Below are 8,937 nucleotides of genomic sequence, written 5' to 3' on the forward strand. Positions count from 1 at the left end.
AGCTATTATTCTACATATGTGGATGGATCTATCATGGTCTAGTCAATATCTGGAGTTCTACTTTTTAAACTTGAGGAAATGAGGAATTGTCAACATGAATTTTATTTATTATTTATTTATTTATTTGAGAGTGACAGACAGAGAGAGAAAGGCAGATAGAGAGAGAGAGAATTGGTGCACCAGGGCCTCCAGCCACTGCAAACAAACTCTAGAGAGGTGCGCCCCCTTGTGCAGGCTAACGTGGGTCCTGGGGATCAAATCTGGAACAGGGGTCCTTAGGCATCACAGGCAAGCCCTTACTTGCTAAGCCATCTCTCCAGCCCTGTCAACATGAATTTTGAAGAAGATACAAACATTAAAACTATAGCACCTTCCTTAATATGATGAATAGAATATATGGGAAGAAAATCAATGAAGAATAAGAGCACTTTAAAAAAGATAATAAACCATTTGACCTTATAGAACACGCTATTTAGCAACAGATGAATATGTTGCCTTCATATGTACAAGGGTCCTTGTCCAAATTAGATAATTTTCTTTGCCATGAAAAGTTTTAAGTTTAAAGAATTATATATCTATGAATACCTTATCCAAATACAATGATATAAAATTAGAAACCAGCTCACCAATAAAGGGGCATTAAACAATGTACTCTTTTCTAAGTTTCAAAATAATATTTATTTATTATTTATTTAAGAAAGATAAGGAGGCAGATAGATAGATTATGATAGATGATAGATAGAAGGAAAGAAAGACAGACAGAAAGAAAGAAAGAAAGAAAGAAAGAAAGAAAGAAAGAAAGAAAGAAAGAAAGAAAGAAAGAAAGAAAATGGCATGCTAGGGTCTCTAACCACAGTAAATAATCTCCAGGTACATGCACTGCCTTGTGCACCTGGCTTTATGTGGGTCCTTTGGCTTTGTTGCAAATGCCTTAACCATTAAGAAATCTTTCCAGGGCTGGAAAGATGGCTTAGTGGTTAAGCGCTTGCCTGTGAAGCCTAAGGACCCTGGTTCGAGGCTCGGTTCCCCAGGTCCCACGTTAGCCAGATGCACAAGGGGGTGCACGCGTCTGGAGTTCGTTTGCAGAGGCTGGAAGCCCTGGCGCACCCATTCTCTCTCTCTCCCTCTATCTGTTTTTCTCTCTGAGTCTGTCGCTCTCAAATTAAAAAAAAGAAAAGAAAAAAAAAAAGAAATCTTTCCAGCCCAACAATGTACTCTTAAATGACCAACAAGTCAATGAAAAAATTCTAAAGTAAGTTAGGAAATATCTTTCATTTCAAGGACTGTTTATTAATTTATTTCCATTATACCAAATGGATTCTGTTATAAAAATGTCATAAGTTTGTAGTACACTCACCATAATTCATCATAGTATTATCCTTTCTTGTGCATGTTTTTGCTTTCTTCCTCTGAATAATCCTATATTCATGTGAGACATAGCTCTAAGTTTGGCTTATTGTCATCTCTACTACACTCATTCTTCCTACAAATGACATAATTTTGTTTATTTAATGGCAGAATAAGAGTCCATTTTATGCATAATACTTTTTATCAGTTTATATATTAAAGGTCATCTAGATGGATGTGCAGATATTGCTATTATTTGCTTAGGTATGTACCCAGAATTAGTATAGTATGATCATATAGTAACTATTTTAGCTTTTGTAAGATACTTTATATTTATTTCCATAGCTAGTGTATTATCTCATATACTCACAAGCATTATTTCCTTCCAGTCTACCATTTACTTACTGGTATTTGTTATATTTGTTTTCTTGATGATAGCCATTCTGACTGGTAAGGTGAAATCTCTAAGCAGTTTTATGTTGTGTTCCCTTGATGGCTAATGATATTCAACATTTTCTCAGGTATTTATTGTTCAGTTTGATTTCTTTTGGGAAGTGTCTCATTCATTTGCCCATTCACTGATCGGATTATTTTTTCTTTGGTATAAATTTTGGGAGTTTTTCATCATCATTAGATTTTTTCATACATCATCAGATTGTATAAGTAATACAGGGCTGGAGATATAGCACTGTGGCTAAGGAACTTGCCTACAAAGCAAAATGACCCAGGTCCGATGCCCCAGGACCGACATAAGCCAGATGCACAAGGGGACACATGCATCTGGAGTTTGTTTGCAGTTGCTGGATACCCTGGAATGCCCACTCTTTCTCTCTCTCTCTCTCTCTCTCTCTCTCTCTCCCCCTATCAAATAAATAAATAAAATACTAAAAATAAATAATGCCATATACTTTCATGGCAATAAATTTAGCAACATGGGAAGATATAAAACTAATATACAAATAACAACTGTTTTTCCATTGACTAAGAGAAAACAAGGTTATAAAAAAGGATCAAAGAGTCAGAGACCCAGAAGACCCAACACCTCAACACTGAAACAGACAAAAAATGAACCCAACATAGCTCAGGGAAATTTTGCAGAAGAGGGGGCCGAAAGAATGTCAGAGCCACATGTTGGGTCATGATATGCAGAGACATTTATCTTACTCATAACTGTGGGCTAACTCCACAATGCATCACGCATATACTTCAATAAGGAGAGGCCAATGGGGAGGGGGTAGGTCATGAATGAGCCTAATAATGGCACCAAACTGACTGTATTAGCTGAATAGAAAACTAATTTATTAAAAAAAAGGAATCTGTAAAAAGAATATTACTTTGCGATACAATAGTATTACAATAGCATTATGGGTGAGAAATTACAATTGTACTACAGATAAGAAATTAAAAATACATTTAGCCAATGAATATTAGGAATTGTGCCTATTTTTCTGCAAATGTACATTGACTTATGATTTATTATTTTATTCATTGAAAAAATGAATCCTAAAACCTTTTCTATATCTTTGATTGGGCAATAGTAGTTTACTAGCCCTGTACATTTACCACTTATAAAAAAGTGTCCTGTTTAAGCAGGGCGTGGTGACGTGTGCCTTTAATCCCAGCACTTGGGAGGCAGAGGTAGGAGGAGTGCCATGAGTTTGAGGCTACCCTGAGACTCCATAGTGAATTCCAGGTCAGCCTGGGCTAGAGTGAGACCCTACCTCAAAAAAAAAAAAAAAAAAACACAAAACTGTCCTGTTTCGATCACTGTGAGTTCAAGGCCATCCTGAGAATCCATAGTGTATTCCAGGTCAGCCAGGGCTAGAGTGAGACCCTACCTTGATAAGCCAAAAAAAAAAAAAAGTGTCCTGTTTCAATCTCTATGAGTACTATACTTGTGTTTCAACAGAGAGCCCACAATCCAGTTTAGGATGGTAGAAAACTTAATGAAATCACTTGTATTATACATAAATTCTAAAGAACATTTAGATATAAACATTTTTGCATGTGCATGTTTGTAGTATATGTTCATGTTTATATGTGTGTGTCTACATGTATGTGGATACACATGTGCATGTGTATGTGTGTGCTTGTGTGTAGATTTTAGAGGTTGATATTGTGTGTCTTCCTTAATCACTCCCCACCTTATTTATGACGCAGAGTCCACCACTTGAATCCAGAACTCATAGTGATTTCAGTACATTTAACTAGCTAGCTTGTCCCAGAATCTGTTTCTGTCTACAGGGTGCTGGGATTACAAGTGGATCTCTATGTGCATCAGGCATTTATATTGATGCTGGGATGCAACCTCTGGTCTTCATACTTGTGCAACAAGCACCTTGCTCGAGGAGTCATCTCTCCAACCCCAAAGATGGAGATGATTTGCAACAGAGAATTCTAATAAGTCAAAACAAATCTGAAGATTATCAATCTATATCAAACTGACTGAATATACATTATAAATATCATTTATATAAGTCAAATATTATACATATGTGTTTGATTTCAATAACTGGGTTACAAATTTCTTGAGAACAGAAATTACACAGAAAATTATATCTCCCATTATACTTAAAAATGTTATTGACCAGGCTAACCAACTGGAATATCAACTGGTTTAAGATCTTAGTTCAGTACAGTTCACAAGAGTAAACTAGGCCTATTTGGGAAATTTCAACAGAGAATTAATATTGCTAGACTTTCTGAGCAGATTGTCTTACCTAAGGGTACAAAGGCATCCACAGTAAAACTGTTGTTAGAATGACAGAAACAAAGAAATAAATGAAGAAATTGATTCTTGATTAACAGATATGTCTTTTTGTTTTAATTTTTACTCTATTTTAGGTTTCATTTTATCATTGAACTTTCTAATATTTTATTTTAACAGACATCATAATCATTAAGATCTGTGGAACACAAGTGATATTTTGATACATAGGACATTCTTGGAAATTTTTATTTTAGAAAACAATCTCAGAGATGTCTAAAGTAAAAGAAAAAGTAACAGCCTGATGTTGTGTCTTCTACTTCACAATAAACTTGGACAGCATTTGATACATCTTAATAAATGTCATATAGAGTATGGAGAGGCGCCAAGCTCCAGCATCTGTGTTTGAAATGTATCATTCTTTCTAAATAAGATTACCTTTTGGTTCAATCAAATTCTGATGTTGTCCCTCATAAGTCTACTTTATCCTTGAACTAATGGAAAATACCTGAGAATGAAGGTAAGCAATACTAACTTCTTATAGAATCTTATCATACTAAAAGCAATAGCAAATGTTGTAAATTCGTACTGCCTCTTCAAATATACTGCTTTACACTTACTTTTTTCATGAAATTCACATGTATTAAGACCAAATAGTTATTAGTTCTATAGCAACTGCATTCCGTGAATTCAGGCACTGATTATATTGAGGGAATAAAATCAAGATCCTGAATTCTATTTGTAACCTTGCAAGTGACCTCTACTTCTTTGTTAAACCAGATCCTCTTTAGTCGATTGCTTTTGTTTGCCAGTCAACATGACAGAGAGGCATAAAATAAATAGAGCAATGATACGGAATCTCTCTAAGTCCCAAATTTACACATACCTTGTTACATGGTTGTGCAAGGATTAACCTTCTCTGAGCCTGTATGCTCTGAAGAAAGGTACAAATAATTCACTTACAGGACACTGCAAATAGTAAATGTGATTTCATATGGGCAAATAGTTTTGTGCAAGGTCAATTGATAAAGTCAACCACTATTAGTATTGGTATTTTTCTGAAATTTTGCTTTGTGGGTTCTTGAAAGAATTTATAAACTAGGATGAAGCATTATTTTAATAATCCAAACCCATGGAGCTTAACAGTGATAACAACTGTACCAACTCATATTTGATGTAGCTCAACATGACCTGATTTCATCTCCTTATTCTCTTAACCCCCTCACTGAAAATTTTCCTACTATCCTAGTGTCTCTGTGACAAAAGTAGGACCATCATTCCCTCATTTAGAACAAGTTGCATAATGTTCTCATGTCCTGATATTTTTTTTTCACCAGTTTTTCCAGGCTTTTCTTTTGCATCTTTCAGGTTCAAAATCAAGTGCCATATTCTTAGAGAAGAATCTTTTCCAGACATACTTGAGTAAAATAGCAAGTGTCCTTCCCTAGCATCACTTACTAGTCCTTTTTTGGGCTTCAGTCTCTGAATGGCACTTATATCTGATACTACTTGTTTGCTCATGTGTGGTATAGCTTCCCTCCTAGTATACAGAATCTCTGAGAGTCAGAATTATTTTCTGTATTGGTTCACTGGTGTATCCAAACATAAATGACAGTGCTGCAGATGTAGTAAAAGTTCTATAAACATTATTTCTATGAAGAAAACACATGTTGAATGTGATGAACCAGGTCTTGTTTCATGTGCATAAAATATTCACAATACATCCTTGGTTAGGTAGTAACATTCTTAATTTTAGAATGGAAAATTTAAGATTTGCATGGTTAAATTAATTCTTGAAGTTAAAATAGCAATTAATTAGAGATTCAGGAGTTGAACTCATAGTCTGAACCTATTAGCCTTATCACTGCTATTCTAGCCTATAGAGCTGGGTTTTGTTTACTATGTACTGAGCATGTTCTTAAAAGTTTTATAGTTATGATTTAATGTGGTCCACATTTTTATTTTTACAGAGCATAAACTTAGTTAAGGAAGTTTAAGTAATTTATTCCAGTACATACACAATAATGGGCTATCTATCCTATCTATGAAATTTCTTTTTTCTTTTTTCTTTTTTTTTTGTTTTTTTGTTTTTCGAGGTAGGGTCTCACTCTGGTCCAGGCTGACCTGGAATTAACTCTGTCTTCTCAGGGTGGCCTTGAACTCATGGTGATCCTCCTACCTCTGCCTCCCAAGTGCTGGGATTAAAGCCACCACGCCTGGCCTATGAAATTTCTTAATGACAATGAAATCACATCCTTATTTTAATTTTTTTTCCTGAATTTGTGTGTTCTTGTAAAAAGAAATAAGGGAATAATGAACCACTTAAACACTAGCCTAGTGATCTCTCTTTTCTCAAACCATATTTTACATGTTGTTTGTCTACTTTACTAAGCTTATTACTGATAAAGTTTGAACTTTATTTGTTTTCACTTCTACAAACATGTATTCCTGTTTCTGAGTGTTAAAGCATTAACCTTCATTCTTACATCAAATATCTATATAATTACAACCCTGAAACTAGAACTCAGATCTTCTGGGTCCTGCTTCATTTCTAGCTCCTTCATACATTATAGTACCTTGTGTAATCAGCTAAGTCTATCCAACAAAATATGCAATGCACTTTCTTCCGTATTATACTTCTTTTATAATTTAAGACATCACTTGTTCTTGTGGAGAGTTTACACAGCCACTTTATTCATACCTACTTTGCTCACATGCATCATACTCTAATAAGATTAGTTGAGGCTAGAGAGATATCTCCTGTGTTAAAGTGCTTGCATTGCAAGCATGATGACCTGAGGTGGATCTCAAGAACTCATGCTAAAAACAAAGCGGCCTGCAGAGGCTAGAGCCCAGGGGAGGCAGCAACAGCAGCAGTAGTGGCAGCCCAAGGATCCCCCACCTAAGAAGCTGCAGTTGGCCTTTGGAAGCTGGCCCTGGGGCTCTGTCCAGGCAAGAACCATCACTTTCATGGAAACAGGTGGTGGAGGAAGAATAGGAGGTGGCAGTGGTCCTGGGGGCTTGGCCTCTGGCCCAGGAGGTGCCAGCGGTTAGAAGGCATCAGTTGGAGCCTTGGGTGGGGGCTTGAGAGCCTAGATATCTTGGGGAGCAGCCGCAGCGGCAGAGGTTGTGGTGGAGGTAGCATTGACCCAGGTTTGAGCACCAGCTTCGTGCCGCAGGGAGTGAAGGTGGATTGTGTCAGCGGAAAGTTGATCACAGTTGTTGCAACCGACGTCAAGGCCCAGAGCAGGCCCAGGAGATGACTTACACAGACATCAAGGTGATCTGCAATGGCTCATTTGGGGTTGTGTACCAGGCAGGGCTGGCTGAAAAGAGAGAACTGGTGGCCATCAAGAAGGTTATTCAGGACAAAAGGTTCAAGAACCGAGAGTTGCAGATGATGAACATGCTGGCCCATTGCAATATCTGAGTTTGCCATACTTACTCTACTCTGGGGCAGAGAAGAAGCATGAGTTCTACTTAAATCTAGTGCTGAAATATGAGCCTGAGACTGTGTACCCAGTGACCCACTACTTCACCAAGGCCAACTTGATCATCCTTACCATCTATTTCAAGGTGAACATGTACCAACTTTTCCAGAGCTTGGCCTACATCCACTCCCAGGGTGTGTGCCACTGTGAGATAAAGCCCAGAACCCCCTGGTGTACCCTGATACCTGCTGGCCTCAAGCTCTGTGATTTGGGCAGTGTAAAATTGTCTGTCCGGGCAGTGGGGGGGGGCAATGTGTCCTATATCTATTCTTGGTACTAACACCCCCTGGAGCTCATCTTTGGAGCCACTGATTACACTTTACCTATAGATGTGTGGTCAGCTGGCTGCATACTGGGTGAACTCCTCCCCCTCCAGCCCATTTTCCCTGGGGACAGTTGGGTGGACTAGATGGTGGAGATCATCAAAGTATTAGGAACACCCAAACAGGAACAAATCTGAGAGATGGACAAAGTGTTCAAGCCTAGGACACTGTCTGAAGCAGTGACACTCTGCTCAAGCCTGTTGAAGTACCTGTCATCCTTCAGACTGTCCCCACCGGAGGCCTGCACCCACAATTTCTTTGATGAACTGCGGGACCCTGTAACACAGCTCAGTAACAACCTCCCACTCTTCCCACTCTTCAACTTCAGTACCTTTATCATCCCTCCTCACTTGAGGTCCTCAGTGGGCACTACTAACCTCACCCCATCCTATCCAGCTGTAACTGAGGCTCAGATCTACCCAGATTGGCAGATATATGATGTGACACCTACCCTCACTAAATCGTCATGAAATCCCCACCTACTACCTCTCGACATCCATCTGGGAGCGCCACACAGGGATGGGAAGGGGATCCATACCCACAATGCCCCTCTAGGTCCCAAGAATTGAGAGCAGAGTTAAATGAAGTGCTATCCTCAGCCACCAGGCCTCCCTTCATCCTCCCCTGTGGTGGGCTTTTCAAGAGGATTTTTTTCTGGTTGTGGTGAGAAAAAGAGGAAAGGAGAGGGGGTGGGTGTAAGGACTTCTACCCCCTGCCCCCTCCTCTCCCTCCAGGTCTCTACATCCTCTGCTTCCCTATACTCCTTGTAAATTGAACCAGCCAGGCCTATATACTCCTTCCTTCCCTGGCCCCTGGGTGTAAGTAGATTGTTATAATTTTTTTTCTTAAAGAAAATGTGTATTCTCACCATTGGACCTACCCCTCTTGTAGTATCCCTCCATCCTGTTCTCTGGTCCTTAAGGTTTCCTCCCTCTCTTCCCACACTTGAGGGCTGGAGGAGTGAGGAGAACCCTTGGTATATTACTTTCCACAGTTAGGTTTACCTGTGTACATATCTTTGTTCAATAAATTACTGGCATGAAACCCTGATAAAAAAAATACTGCACAT

General features: G+C 38.6%; 1 pseudogene; it reads left to right on the top strand.

Moving 5' to 3' along the window:
- The first annotated feature begins 4,568 nt into the window (after positions 1-4,568).
- Positions 4,569-8,338, top strand: LOC101613570 (annotated as a pseudogene).
- The last annotated feature ends 599 nt before the right edge of the window (positions 8,339-8,937 follow it).

The sequence above is a fragment of the Jaculus jaculus genome, chromosome X (genome assembly GCF_020740685.1).
Source record: "Jaculus jaculus isolate mJacJac1 chromosome X, mJacJac1.mat.Y.cur, whole genome shotgun sequence".
Lineage (NCBI taxonomy): Eukaryota > Metazoa > Chordata > Mammalia > Rodentia > Dipodidae > Jaculus > Jaculus jaculus.